This window comes from Labrus bergylta, chromosome 20 (genome assembly GCF_963930695.1).
Source record: "Labrus bergylta chromosome 20, fLabBer1.1, whole genome shotgun sequence".
NCBI lineage: Eukaryota > Metazoa > Chordata > Actinopteri > Labriformes > Labridae > Labrus > Labrus bergylta.
In genome coordinates, this window is record NC_089214.1 from 2,247,514 (window position 1) to 2,262,950 (window position 15,437).

Consider the following 15,437-nt stretch of genomic DNA (forward strand, 5'->3'; position numbering starts at 1 on the left):
CTCTCTCCCTCCCTTCCTCTTCTGTCATGCCTTCCACCCTGGCATCAGTACTGTTTTGGCCTCGTATCACACTTTCTCTCCTCTCCTCTGCCTCCCCCCCCCCGACAAACACACACACACACACACACACACACACACACACACACACACACACACACACACACACACACACTCTGTCTTTACAGCCAACATGGTGATTTATGGCTGCACTAAACATTTTTTACACCACTTCATCCATGTGCTTTAGAATAATAATAAGGAGAAGAAGAACTTTTTATATAGCACCTGCATAAACTCGGGTTTACAAAGTGCGTTGACACACAAAGCTAAGACCAAAGCAAGAGAACCCACCAACAAGATACAGAACAAAACCTCCGACCCGACCAGAAGACCAACAACAAGATACAGAACAAAACCTCCGACCCGACCAGAAGACCAACAACAAGATACAGAACAACACCTCCAACCCGACCAGAAGACCAACAACAAGATACAGAACAACACCTCCGACCCGACCAGAAGACCAACAACAAGATACAGAACAACACCTCCAACCCGACCAGAAGACCAACAACAAGATACAGAACAACACCTCCAACCCGACCAGAAGACCAACAACAAGATACAGAACAACACCTCCAACCCGACCAGAAGACCAACAACAAGATACAGAACAAAACCTCCGACCCGACCAGAAGACCAACAACAAGATACAGAACAACACCTCCAACCCGACCAGAAGACCAACAACAAGATACAGAACAACACCTCCAACCCGACCAGACGACCAACAACAAGATACAGAACAACACCTCCAACCCGACCAGAAGACCAACAACAAGATACAGAACAACACCTCCAACCCGACCAGAAGACCAACAACAAGATACAGAACAACACCTTAAACCCAACCAGCACGAGGAGACCAACCATAAGATCAGAAGAACCCAACAACACGAGCTGAGACCAAGAGACCAGATCATGTTAGCAACTAAAGGAGGTAGAAACCTAAGGGGCCCGGATAGCCTAGCGGTCATGTTGCGCGCCCTGTGTACAGAGGCAGCAGCCGTGGGTTCAAATCCGACCTTGGCCCATTGCTGCATGCCCCTCCCCCCCAACTCTCTCTCCTCACAATATGTTCTGTCTCTCTTCAGCCGTCCTGTTCAACAAAGAAAAACCATTTTTTTACATTTCACACCTAACCGATTTAAATGTTGTTTGCGATGTGTTGACCTCGATGACGGAGGCCGCAAGTCAAAACGCGTCCGTCTAATAAAGTTAATATTCATAAAGAATATTTCTGCAGCTTTTCAACCTCTTCAAACTTTCCACCCTTCATGCAACGGGGTAGTTGGTTTAGGTTTGGCCAGAAAATCATCCCACTCTGCTAAAACCAATAAAGGCCATAAATGGCAGCATGAAATAATAAGAGAGATAGAAACAATAAAAAGAGCAGAAAGAAAATAAAATCAGATAACATTCATTAAGAGATGAAAGAGATAAAAGAGGTGAGAGCAATAAAAAAACAGGCGAAGAAATGAGAGAAAGCTTGACTGAATGAGAGCATTAAAATAATACGAGCTGGAAGAGCAATTAAAGGAGATTAAACAGAGACGAAGAATAAAACAAGGAAGAGGAGGAGGAGGAACTTTGGGATAAAGTTAGTAAATTAATAAAAAGAACATTAACGAGTAAAGTAGAAGAGAACATTTTAAAAGACTAGAAGAAGACGCTGTCACATGAAGGAGAGTTTATAAAAGGAAGAGATTTAAAGGTCACATTATCCACTTCACCATGTTTCTCTAACTCTAATATGTGTCTCTAGTCAGTCTACAAATGATGAGAAAAGTTCTCTCCGTCTTCTACCTGCTCCACTTTTCAGAAAATGTGTGCTCAAACAGGCTGTTTGGTGATGTTCCCTTCATGACATCACAAAGGGCAGTAGCCCCTCCCCCAGCTGGGTGACATTCCCACAGCTAGGTGTTTGTTCTGCCCTCTGAGTCTGCCTTCTCACCGGAAACAATAGGACATGGAGCGAGAAAGCCCGAGCACACCCAAGACCTTCCAGAGAGGGGGCGTGGTCAGACACAGCTCATTTACATATTTAAAGGTACAGACACAGAAACAGCCTGTTCTGAGCAGGGCTGAAATAGAGGGGTTTATAGACATGATCAAATACAGGATCAGAGTGGATTTAGCACAAGAAACTTCACACACATGTTTTGAGGAGCTCTGAGACTTATTTAAACTGAAGATAAGGAGGAGGAGATGTCACCTTTAACGTCTCATGTGAAACATTGGAAACAATGGTGATGACTGTCAATTCATGAGCCCGCTCCTGTAATCCGTTGAGATTTAATTTGACAAATGATTGTCTCTTTAAACCATCAGATAATCCTGGAATTAAATCAAATGAAAGTAAGGATGATTGGTTTGTTTTCCATTTGAGTTATTGTTTCAGATGAATAGCACATGACTTGAATGTGGGAAAAGGTGAATTACATGAACGATCACAGATAGTCCAAATATAACTCTGCATGTTGTAAATCTCACGCTACAGAAACAGCCTCTTTTGTACCAAGACGGATGAACCTCCTCGTGTGTGAAACTAGAGAGAAACTAACAACTGCCAGCGACGTCATGTCCCTGCAGCTATCAAATTTACAGAGCTTTTTTTTTTCCCCACGTTTCTTTTGCAAAAACAAACCCTGAGCACCCACATCAAGCACTCACTCATTCACACACTGACACAGACACACACACACACACACACACACACACACACAGACACACACACACACACACACACACACACAGTCACCATCTGTCACGCTGTAACCTCCCCGAGCTCGCTTTTCCTCACCGTCCTGCCACGGACACACACGCTCGCTAATGATTCCATAACTTTGTTACCACCTCATTACGGCGGTTAGTAAGCGCGGTAGCTAGATTTACCACCCGTGGACTAGTGGCACGGACTCATCTGCACCACAGACCTTATTGATTCACCGCGGCGTGACGAACAGAACCGGTCGAGGCTGCGTGGTAGCTCTGCTGACCTCCACCTGCTCTCAAGCTACTGCCATCATAGCGACCATCTGCTTCTCCACCCTCCTACATGTGACCGTGCTGCAGTCACAGTCATCACTCGACATTTTCACTGAAATATGTTGTGTACCAAACAACAAGGTTCTGCTGACAATGAAAGGCTGTCACGTTCAGGTCCACAGCTCTCTGTGTTGTTGATCCAGCTCCCGGTCTCCCAGTGCACGCTGACTGATGTGTTTACACACACCGCTCTACAGTTTCACACCACCTGGGAAAAAAGTAGCATAGCAAAGTGACTCGTGCCAGGGAACAAAACAAAGCAAACGCCAGGATTTGAAGGCTGAAACGAGCAGGGGAATATGCACCAAACTGGCTCTGCAGCAGAACAGTCTCAGATGTTACAGCATAGGGGGAATGATGCCAAAGTTGCCCTGTGCAAGTTTTAATCTATAAAAAAAAGTGCATTGTCTTTATACTCTTTCAAAAGCGTATCGGAGAGACCTGTGAAGGCATTCTGTAAAGGGTGTCAGAGCAGGAAACTGTCTCCTATTGCCAAAGGGTTTCCTTTTGAATGCAGCCAGAAACAGCTCAGCATATGCAGCTGCTCTGCATGTTTACTTCAACCTACTGGGAAACCCATAATGGAGGGGTGTCATCCATAAGAAAAGAGCCAATATGGAGCTCACTAAAGAGTGAAACACTCATGCAGGCCGGGGTGAAAGCAGCTAGCTACTAGAGATGGAGAGACACGATCAGATTAGAGAGTAAGTGTGTGGATGTCGTTGAGGGGTTAACTAGCATTCATACTGACCTTTTGGTTAGTAGATGGGAGCAGATAATCCTGAGGAAAGCTGGTCTCACTGACTGAGCAACTGCCCCCTCCCCCCACTAACAGTCAATAATACTGCTCAGCGTGCGATTGTTTGTGTAACGGTTTGCCTTAATGAGCTCATTTTGAGGGAGTCGAAGGCTTTGCACATGTGTAACACAACAATGTAGAAATGCACAAAGGTCAGTGCAGAAGTGGACAGTATGTGAATACAGAATGTAGGTGCAGAGGTAGAGGTGACTTCCTCATGTGGTCCCGAGCAGTTCTGGCATTTCTGCAGACTCTTATTGTATAAATAAAAATGGGAAATAATGGTTTTATACTCTGTTATTTAGAGACAGTAGTAATGGAGGGTAATCAGAGTGGGCGGGGTGGGGGGGGGGGGGGGTGGGGGCTGCTACACAGGGAGTGTGCCAGAGCTGTTGGAGGATCGGTGCCTTGCTCAAGGGCAGCTTGGCCGTACCTGGGAAGTGACCTGGCACCTCTCCAGGAACCAGAACAACTTCCATACTTTGGTCTGCAACTAACCCAAGTCCCTACAGACCCCCCCAAACCCCTCTCAATCAGGGGAATGCTCCAGCTTTGCCACTCTCAACATTCGTCTGAAGCTGAGGCTCAGCACAAACCAGATCTAAGACCATGTCGAATTATCGACTTTTAGTTATGCCTACATGCATCCATGTATCAAACCGCAGTGCAACGCTACGTCCATGAAAACAACTATGCATGCTAACCCTGTGCCATCGTATTTGCATACACACGTCTGCATATGCAAACTCGATTCATGGCCACAAAAATCCATAATTGAAGATCGTCTGTCGATCCAATTCATTATTGCCATATGAGATTGATGCAGAAACTTTAGATGATGTAACTCGGTCAAAACAGACATTCTACAATTCACTTAGCAGACGCTTTCATCCAAAGCGACGTACATCAGAGAGTAAGAACAACACAAGCAAGCTCACCTCATGTGAGCAGAGAACTGTCATCATGATAATATCTGTTTCTCCATACTATAATCTGTTCTGCACATGTTAAATTTACAAATTATCCCTGCACTCATGTTCACTTCATTTGGCGGTCTACTCGCCGTTATATTGTATAATTTCTGCTTATAACATGTCTACACTCATGCACTTTAACTTATGTCAATACTGTCCATTTACAACTCTGTTTTTGCACATTTACATTTAATCTTCCATATTTAATCTTCATATTTAAGATGAGTAATGCTAAGTTAAATCCTGGTTGTATATATTCACATTCTTATTTTTGATATCTTTTAGTACTTATTTACTTTGTAGTTAATATTATATTGTGTTTAGATTTGCTAACATTGTGTTTTTTGCTCATATTGTGTGTTGGATAACCTGCTGCTGTAACGCCACAATTTCCCAGTTTGGGATCAATAAAGTAATTCTATTCTATTCTATTCTATTCTATTCTATTCTATCTAGAAAAAAGGGAACAATGTCAGTAAGAGCAAACGATCAGCTTTGAGTCTGATTGGACACACAGGTGCTGACAGGAAGTGACCAGAGGCAAAGCACAACATTGAGGGCAGTTCTTGAGAGCTCTAATCAGTATAGAAACCATCTTATAAGTCGTCGTTATCAAACAAAAACCATCGTCATTACCATCATCATCATCAATAATATGGAGACCATCATCATTAAGTTAGTAGGTATTCATAAAGAGCTGGGTCTTTAGCTTTTTCTTAAAGGTGCAGAGGGACTCTGCAGATCACATGGAGTTTGGAAGTTCATTCCACCACCGGGGGGCGACAGAGGAGAAGAGTCTAGTCAGAGACTTAGAATCCTGTTGTGAAGGTTGGATCAGACGCCTTTCATTGGCAGAGCGTAGAGGGGGGAGGGACATACAAATAATGATTTATTATTCCATACTTCATGTATTTGCCTTAATGCATGTTCTTTCAAAACACGATATTTATACTAAAGGTGACTGTCAATTATATTTAGACATTCGCCCGTATACACTGTGTTCTCCTTCTGCACAGCACATCGGCCTTCTCCTGCAGTGTTCTCCTGCTTCCCGTCGCCTCCTCATCCGCTGGCTCTTGTGCCTGATTTAGCCAGCGCCTTGGGCCTGCAGCAACTGGCGGTGGTATAGAGAGGGCCATGTAAATGTCACCGTCTCAGAGGCTGTGCTCTGCAGAGCGTGAAATGAAATCTGGCAGAGTTTTCGGGCCATGCCTTTCCTCACATGGACATCCCTCACTGTTTGTGGGGCTGTGGAAGAGTCCAGCACATGTTTATGATTCCATCCAGACCCCGCCCCCCCCCCCCCCCCCCCCCGCCTCTTTTTTTATTTTTGTTTATCAATTATTTAAGCGTCAGGTCAGAAGGGTTGCAGTCGCTTCAATGTGAGGATAAATATTTTTCCCAAACAGGATCATTAGTTCAAAAACAGATTAATATTGCTGTCATGGGAAATTGGATAGCACTGCTAATCCAGACTAATCCTATGGATCAAGCAGCCATATCAAGATTACTGCATGTTATATGCATGTTTACAAATGACAGGACACGTTCACTTCATATCTAATCAGCCAGGGACACGTCTAAGATACATATCTCATCACTCGTGTACAAACATCCTGATTTATGCTTATACAAAAGAGAAACAGCAGAAAGACTCGGTCTCAACAGAAGGAGACAGAAGAGCTGCGAGCGCTCGACGCTGGCACAGAGGGACGTCGAGCAGATCCAAGATTTCACTGCAGGAAAAGTTCCCTGTGCGGTTTCCTCTACTGGGGAGGATTGGCAGTATACGCTTGAGGGTCTCTCTCCCAATTAAAATCAGGGACGTGAAGGGGGCTTATGGTTCTGTTTCAGACGCCATTTTGATCCAAAACAACAGCGTTCTAAAGTCAGTTCCCGCCTCAGACGATCTCCTGTGGGCTCTTGTTGTCAGAGACGGGATCAAAGTCGGCTCGTGTAGAGAGCCTGTAAGGCGTGTGGGGGGGGGTGGGGGGGGATTCAGCAGTAGATTCATCAGATTTCCTGCTCCGGCTTTCATTCGACTAAGGCCATCCTTCAACTCATACTTTCTCTGAACCCACAGAGGGCTGTCAGCGTTTAGATGAGCTCAATAAAAACCTCATAGTATAGTCCATTGGAAAGTGATGACATCAATTAAAGGCTGTCATCACAAAATATCTTCCCTTTCAAATACCCATTGTTAAAGTTGCCCCCCTCCCTGCTTATCGCCTCTATTCATCTCGCAGCCTGCCACTTAAAGCCAGGCACTTCTGGACCTTCACAAATAGGCCTCTCTACTCCATTTAGAACTGTACCTTTTGCAGCTTATCCTGTGTAACAAGCTCTTAAATAAATCTCCTTGCTTTAAATAAACACAAGCTGAGCTCTCGGAAGGCTTCCCTTGATCTTGATGTTCAGTCACTGGACCTCCTGTGGAGAGCTAACAAATGTGGATTCTATTCTTAGGTCTTCTTTCAAATATGTAATTTATTGAATTTACTTAAAGGTCCAATCAGTGAGATGTGTAGAGAGTGAAATGATAAAGGCATCTTACTATCTGATCATTAAGGAAACATGCTATGTTGAAGTGCTGGCTTCTCTGACAACAATGCAGCAGCCAGTATGTCCTCCTTCTAACTTTAGATTCTGCTCCTGAATGCTCTGGATTTGTTTGGACCAGAGAAGGTAGGAGCTTTTAAGGCACCCCCCACCACACGGCTGTTTTTGACACCACTCGGTTTGTCAGATATGAGAGCAGTTATCAGGTCAACAGGTGTTGCAGCGATGGAAGCGGGCAAGAGAAGTGGTTCAGATAGAAGTGATTGTACCCGACCTAAAAAGCCTCTGCATGTTTCTAATAAGCTCCACGAGCAGAAACGTGCTCAAACTAGGATCAATATTGGAGATGCTTTTGAAAAATGGAGAGAGGTTAGAACACAGAAAGGTTTACAGACCCATGCAGAGCTGGATAAACACTGAAGCTTCAGAGTCCACCACATGGCGACTCTAGAGAGGAGGGGGGGGGGAGACAGCTCTCTACAATATTTAGAATGTAGACTGCAGTAACCGTTTTAAACACTAGGTGTCAGAGTTACATACTGCTCCTTTAATTCTGATGTTTGCTAATAAAATAATATGTTATGAGCAATTTGCAAATGCGTCACTTACCCTTAAACTCTTTCAAAGATGTAGAAAACCCGGTCATTGAGAACAGTTCTGAGCCCCGGCTTTGTGGAACCACATTTGCCTGTGAGCTCTAAGATGGCTGAATGTAACTGGGAACACACTCTCAGTCTCTTGCTGCGTGACAACGCTCGTCCACTCAGAGAGGAGTCAGAGCTGCGGAGATCTTCGTCATGCCCCCTGATTCATCATCATCCTCCTTCTCCTGTCACTGCCACTGAGAGGCAGCCAGGCCAGCAGCTCTGGGCCACTGCAGAGAGCTGCGGCATGGAGCGATGCTGGCAGGTCAAGAGGAGCCCTCTCGCTCCAGCGCTGAGCCAATCCCCAGCAAACTGACACTGCGAGCAACAAGCTGCTTCACTATCCAGTGGAAAACATGATACGAGCAAAGCTGTGATGGAGGAGGGAGTGAAAAAAAGAATCATTGTGCTATTTGAGCTCAGGATGTTTTCTATGATGGCCATGAAACACACAACATAATTATCTTCATTAACAGTTTTTCATTGGCTGTAATGAGGTCTGTAACGCTACCTGCAAACCCGATATGCTGACTAATGCTGTTTTACATCTAAAGCAATCCACTGGTGAAGCCGAGGGAATCCTTTATTGTGACGCTGTCTCATCACATCTCGTGTATTTGACACAAAGGTCAACATTCCTGTTTTAAAGGTCACATATTATCTAACACTAACATGTGTCTCTAGTCCGTCTGCAAACCCCCTAATGATGAGAAAAGTCCATCCTCTCCGTCTTCTGCCTGCTCCACTTTTCAGAAAATGTGTGCTCAAACAGTCTGTTTGGAGATGTTCCCTTCATGACATCACAAAGGGCAGTGGCCCCTCCCCCAGGTGGGTGACACTCCCACAGCTAGGTGTTTGTTCTGCCCTCTGAGTCTGCCTTCTCACCGTAAACAATAGGACATGGACCGAGAAATATTCAAATGTTCAAAACTCTTTTTCTCTTGACGGTGACATATCCTCCTCTTCTTCTTCAGTGTAAATAAGTCTCAGAGCTCCTCAAAACATGTGTGTGAAGTGTCTTGTTCTGAATCCACTCTGATCCTGTATTTGATCATGTTTATAAACCCCTCTATTTCAGCCCTGCTCAGAACAGACTGTTTCTGTGTCTGTATCTTTAAATATGTAAATGAGCTTTGTATTTACTGCTTTAGACGTCTCTTTCACTCAGAATTATTCTGCTCCAAATAAACATTTTCCAATTAAGCAATTAAACTTACTTCGGCGTTGGATTGCAGAATTTGTCATCAGAGGGAGAAGACGCTGATAATGTCACGTTCACCTGTGCTCTGTGAGGTTAAATAAGTTCACATGACACATTGATTGTGGCTCATTTATCCTCCACCTATCACTTCAGCCAGCTGTGGGTTGATGATTGTCACAAAGTCAGTAAATGAGATGAAATAATATATCAGCGTACCTCAGGAGGAGGAGGACACCCAGAAGCTATTTTCCTGTCTACATAATAGTCACCCTACAAGAGTACAGAGCACTTTGTGATATAAAACTCTTACATCTGGCTTGGTTATTTTTATTGGTTCCTAGAAGCCGTACAGCCAAACAGGGCTCCACTGAGCTCTGTGCACTTTGGTAAAGAGCATATATCACTCAGGATTACAGTGGTACATGGACGCGATAATCTTCAGCTCATCCTGACAAAACACGGAGGTCTTGTCAAAATCTCCTCAAAAGAGGCATCAGCCCCTCCGACTCATCACTGTCAGTCTCGTCTAGACGGGCCATCCAGACTTTCCTAAAGCTTCAGTCTGCATGCAAATGAGAGTCTCTGGCTTCACTTTGCACACAAGCTGTGATACAAAAACATCACCGTCCTCTCCTCCACTGGCTCGCTGCATCTCAGGCTTAAAACCATGTTTGCATTCGTTTTGGGAAAACCCTGTTTAGAGCTTATAGGACTAGTGGAGGCTCCTGGTTTGGGGGGGTTTGTAGAAGGACTAGGGACACATATTAGAGAAACATGGTGAAGTGTGAATATGTGACCTTTAAAGGCTTTATATGTGATTTTTTGATCCAGCAGATGTCGCCCTTGAGCACCAGCATGAAACCAAAACAACTCTCGCTGCATTGTTGTGTTAGCATGCTAATGCTAGCGATCTTTATTATGCTGGTATCTTCACACTGCATGTAAATTTACCTGAAATGAGCGTGATCTAGAAACACAGTTAAGCAGTGAGTACAGTATGTTATTCTTCTTTTCTCTAGTCCCTCAATTAAACAACTTTTATACAGGAGGGGAGGAGTCAGCCGGCCGTCCTGGCGATGTAAACAAAGTGAAGATAGGACTCTGAAAACTCCGAAAACATCACAGACAGTGGGACTCGGGTGTTACACCCATTGTAGACAGTCATGACTCACAGAGTTATTTTCAGAGGATAGACTTGATTTCTACATTTAAGTGTGAAAAATCACATAGAAAGACTTTAAGTTCTTTATTGGACAGGAACTGTTGGGAGGAGAGAAAAGAAAGATGACATGCAGCAACGGGCCGAGGTCGGATTTGAACCCACAGCCGCAGAGGCGAGGACTACAGACTCTATACAAGGTGCACTCCACACAACCGCTAGCCCACCCAGCGCCCATGACTCCTGTTAGATTTTAAATGACAGTATGATTGTTATTCTTTGTGGGCACAGCGCTTCTTGGCAGTGAATAAAGTCACACTGACCCGGCCGTCGCAGGTCGTCTCCCTCTTCTTGTGTCTGTGCATGCAGGGCCGGTCTGTCAACTGGATTCTAGCTTTTTTAAATCTAATCAAAACAACATGAAGCAAACGTTTCCAATAGTCTTGAAGTACTTATATACATATTAGTAGCCGGCTTTTATATTGGCAGTGTATTAAAATCAAACAATCTGTCTGGATCACGGTTAATGCTGTCTATATTAGACATCAGATGAGATTGCAGGCACTCAAGACACTTTATTTAAAACATGCAGAGAGAGAGGAGAGAGTTATCTCGAGGATGAGTTTCCCCACAGGAATTATTTCTCCATTCAGCCCGTCACTTTTCAGAGCAGGATATTTGAATAAAGCACTATCAATAGGGACGGACTAGAGCAGGCAGGGAGCGAGCAGAGTTGGTGTTTAGAATGGTAACAATAATGAGACGTGGGCACTATCACTCACTGCTACAGAAGTACAATTACACTTAAAAAGTGCTTTGCATTCAGCAGCTGATCCGAGCTTGGAGAGAGGGATGTGCATCTGTACTGAGGGAGAGAGGAAGTGTGCGTACAGGCAGTCCTCCCCGGGCGTCTGGCTGAAGGCCTCCCTGGTGGATTATGTTACCCAACAATGGCTGTGGCCTTTCACAGTCAGGGCATGCTCCAAAAAGCTGAAAGGCATACAAACATGCCTCTCTCTCCCCCTGTTTCACTTCCTCTCCCACCAGAATTGACATTGTCCCCTTGCAAACGCAGGTCTACAGTATATCTGTCTATCTACAAATGAGCGCTCTAGTTTCTGGTGAAAGGCAAATAATAAGGACGGCTATTGAACCAAAACGAATCAACAGGGCAGGCTGTGGCACGGATGCCATCACACACACACACACACACACACAAACAGGACTCAGTGTCACTGGGACAAAAAAAAGAAATGGCTGTTAGCATCTCCTCGCTAATGAAAAGATGGACAGGGCTTGACAGAGCTGAAATATTCTACAGACTTAAGACATGCTGCACACCTCAGTGCGTTTATGATGTGTGCAGAAACACAAACACTATCGACACAGACAGGAAGCCCGAGGCGTCGACTCCTGTAAGTCCTGCAGGCATGAGCGGGGAATGAAGGGCTTGCTGCTTGAGTGGTAAACAACGCTCTTTATCAGAACTTCAGAAGCTGTGACTTGAAAGCTGCTGCACAAACAGAAAATCCCCCCCAGCAGATTCTGTATGTGCAGCAAAAAAAAAGACATCATCAGTATGTGTAATGAAGTTTGGGTGATGGCTTTGAACCCTGGAATGAGTTCTAGTCATCGATTAAGGAAGTGGGGCGGCTTGTTTTTTTTTATGTAATGAAAGAGAAAAACCTTTTAAGGATCAATCCTGAAAAATGATCACCTGAAGAAGAGCTTCTGGTCCAAAACGTTGTGACTGTGATGGAATAAAAACTGTTTGTAACATTTGAGCGTGCAGGGCGGGAAATCACACAATTTTTAGAAGCAGCAAAGGTACCAGCAACAACTCATTTTTAGAGCTTTCACACGTGCAGAAAGCATGAAGCTCAGGAGGAGCTTCATGTGTGAACACAGACGGACACATTTTCTTCACTCAGAACTCAACTTTCTCCACTTGCTTCCCTGAGGTGGCACAACAGCTTGTTCTCCAATCTTCACTTAAAAAAAAGTTCACAGGAGGAAAGCTGAAGAAATGAAATTTGGACCACCGTCAGCTCCGATACAACCCCACCTCAGCAACCGCGGAAGTGCTCGAAGAGTCCCCTCAAGTCAGACGAGCAAATGTGTTGTCAGTGCGAGCGAGACGCCTCGGAAAAACAGAAGGTGTCCTTGTTCTTGTAAGTGAACTGCTGAGAAGAAACTAAGACGTAGAGGGACGGGACGGGGCTCAGTGCAGCGTAATTAAAATTCAAACAAAACAAAAGAACACCGCCTGGAGCTACAGCACATCTGAGAATACACTGCTACAGCTGACTCATCATCGCTGTCTTCATCGGGCATCATTACGACATCATGACTCCTGGCCATTTGCTAATAAAACCTGAGGGGGACAAGCTATGAGTAACAGCTATGTCATCCCCGTGCATAGCAAAAAAATCTCCTCTGCCGTCATAATCCCTTATTTTCATCGTAGCCACCTCGAGGGTGTTAGAAAGCAATATTTGTGCCACGGCTTGTCTTTGGCCTCCTTCATCTAACCCCTCAGGCTGCTTCAAATCTGACGGTCCTTTCATGAATTTCTTCTTAATTTCAGGCTTCCATGGGCTTCAAAGACGAGACTAACAAACAAATCCATTCGGTGCGTCTCTCCGGGCTGACGACACATTTACATCCAGAAAGTATTATGTGAATAATTGCACAGCAAAGAGGGAGAGGCTTGGAAGAAGTGTGAAAAAAATACACAGAGATTTTAAAATATTCAACAGCCCCTTATCTGCACTCGAAAGCTTTTTTAATATTCCACAGGCGGCTTGTGGAAAAGCGAGCAGCTGAGGCTGTGTTTAAAGAGCAGGATCAGCCTTCTGCTAAAAACATGGGATGTAAAGAGAGGCGATCTTATGTTGTCATCATCTGGGAAGAGGCTGAGGTATATAAAGGTGATACAGGAGGAAGCCAGTGGGAGCCGATAACAGTTCAGGTAGCTAATGAAGCCGAGCATCAGGTTGAGAGTTCAGCACAGAGTCCATCATTATCTGACAGGCAATGAGGAAAAAAAAGGCTGCTGATGATGATGGCTCCAGCATCTGCAGGCAGTCATATGAGCGAGATGCAGAGGGTCTCTAATGTGTGTGTGTGGGGGGGGGGGGGGGGGGGGATGAGTATGCTTTACGGAAGTGACACAGGCGGCAAAGGATGATCAACAGATTGTGGGATTTCTTCGCTGCTTCTTTGAGATAAGAGAATGCAAAAATGTTCCTCTTGCACCGCTGTTCACTTGGAGTCGGCAAGAAATGACGATAGAGAGAAAATCATTAAAATATGGCTCTTATCGTAGAGCATATCACCTTTAAATCTGGACGATCTGTGTAACCTGCAGCTCGCAGTCGATATTCCCATTCCTGCCTATTTTCATTTTTGCTAAATTGCCTCTCTCTTCATATACTTGTTCGACCTCTCCGCCTTCCTATTCTCCTTGAATCCACCTCAGATTAACATTTGCATTATTTTCCCCAACTGGCTCAGTGCCCCTTCTCTCACACACACACACACACACACATAACAATAATTACAGACGCTGTAATAATAGCATGTAATTTCCATCTACACCAGGAGCCATTAACAGCTTTGTTCTGGTGGACCAACTGGTTGTGCATTAACATGAGACAAGTGATCCGTTCACATCCCAGCTGGAGTTAGTCAATAGAGTCATTAAGAGATGTAATGCTGCTCGTTTATGGCGACCATACTACTTGTGGCTGTGTTTTAATGACCTCAGTCACATATTGCTGTCTGTGTGTGTGTGTGTGTGTGTGTGTGTGTGTGTGTGTGTGTGTGTGTGTGCAGCAGACCAAATGCAACATAGAGCCGGATCCAAAGAAGGTGAGGACGAGACACATAGAGCAGATTTTACACGCCTGTAAGAACAGAGTATTGTGCCCCAGTAGTCATGAGTTGGCCCTGCAGCCTGCCAGGCTTCAGAAGGCAGATGTGGTCAGATTAACACCTCAAAGCCTTTGGACTGAGAGCGATGTGGTGGCACATGTTCTGCTGCTGGCTTATTAATGCATCCTGAACCCCCCACAAGTGGCAGCAGGCTGTTTTCAGATTTCTGTCCAGTGTGGGGAGAAAAGGTTTGATTAAGTGCAGAATTCTGCATCCTATAATTGCACCGATTAAAACGCCGCAGACGCATTTGCAAAACTCGGCTGGAGGCGCACGGAGAGGGTGTCTGGATAATGTACTTAAGGCAAGAGGTAGGGGACGGCTGTCACGGGAATATACAAACTGAGAACTTTAACAAACCGTGCAATCAAATGTGTTTAAGTATCCGGGTTCTTAATAAAGTTATAGGCATGTGCACACTCAATGCACATTCCGGTGCACATACCTGACGCTCAGGACTGCACATAGGAGGGGGAAAGTGTCTGCCGGAGGGGGTTAGGATTTTAAAAAGATGCATTTGTTTTAAGGCAAGACAAGTGCAAAACAATCCCTCCCTGCAGAATGAATGAAAGGAGAAAAACAATTAGCGGGGTTTTGCGCCCTTACCTTGTCAACACCGCAGACAGTCCGAGCGAGATTCACCTCGAAAGTAATCCTCTGAATTTAGTTGAAATTGCTTCTTTGCCTTGTGAAAAAAAAAGGAAGTCAGGATTGATGATATAGGACGTCACTTGGATGGTTAGGGTCCCCACACACTGTAGTATCTTTCTGTATCGCTCCGTCTGTGGGCTGCAGAGGCATCACTGAACGAAACAGCGCTTCACATGAACGGAGGGAGTGAAAGTCCGACATGGAGTCTGCTGCTGTCTGGATTCAGTCTGGAGCTCAACACTTTGCACATTCAATAGAATAGAATAGAATAGAATAAAATTACTTTATTGATCCCAAACTGGGAAATTGTGGCGTTACAGCAGCAGGTTGTCCAAACACACAATATGAGCAAAAAACACAATGTTAGCAATCTAAACACAATATAATATTAAATACAAAGTAAATA

General features: G+C 44.6%; 1 protein-coding gene across 9 annotated transcripts in view; it reads right to left on the minus strand.

The window, feature by feature from the left end:
- Positions 1-15,169, minus strand: part of dlgap1b (discs, large (Drosophila) homolog-associated protein 1b) — a 108,715-nt gene extending 93,546 nt beyond the window's left edge. For all 9 annotated transcript variants that reach the window (XM_065948619.1, XM_065948622.1, XM_065948624.1 and 6 more), the window contains exon 1: positions 14,987-15,169. The gene's annotated coding sequence lies outside the window, so the exon portion shown is untranslated. The remainder of the gene's footprint in view (positions 1-14,986) is intronic.
- Between the last annotated feature and the right edge of the window lie 268 nt (positions 15,170-15,437).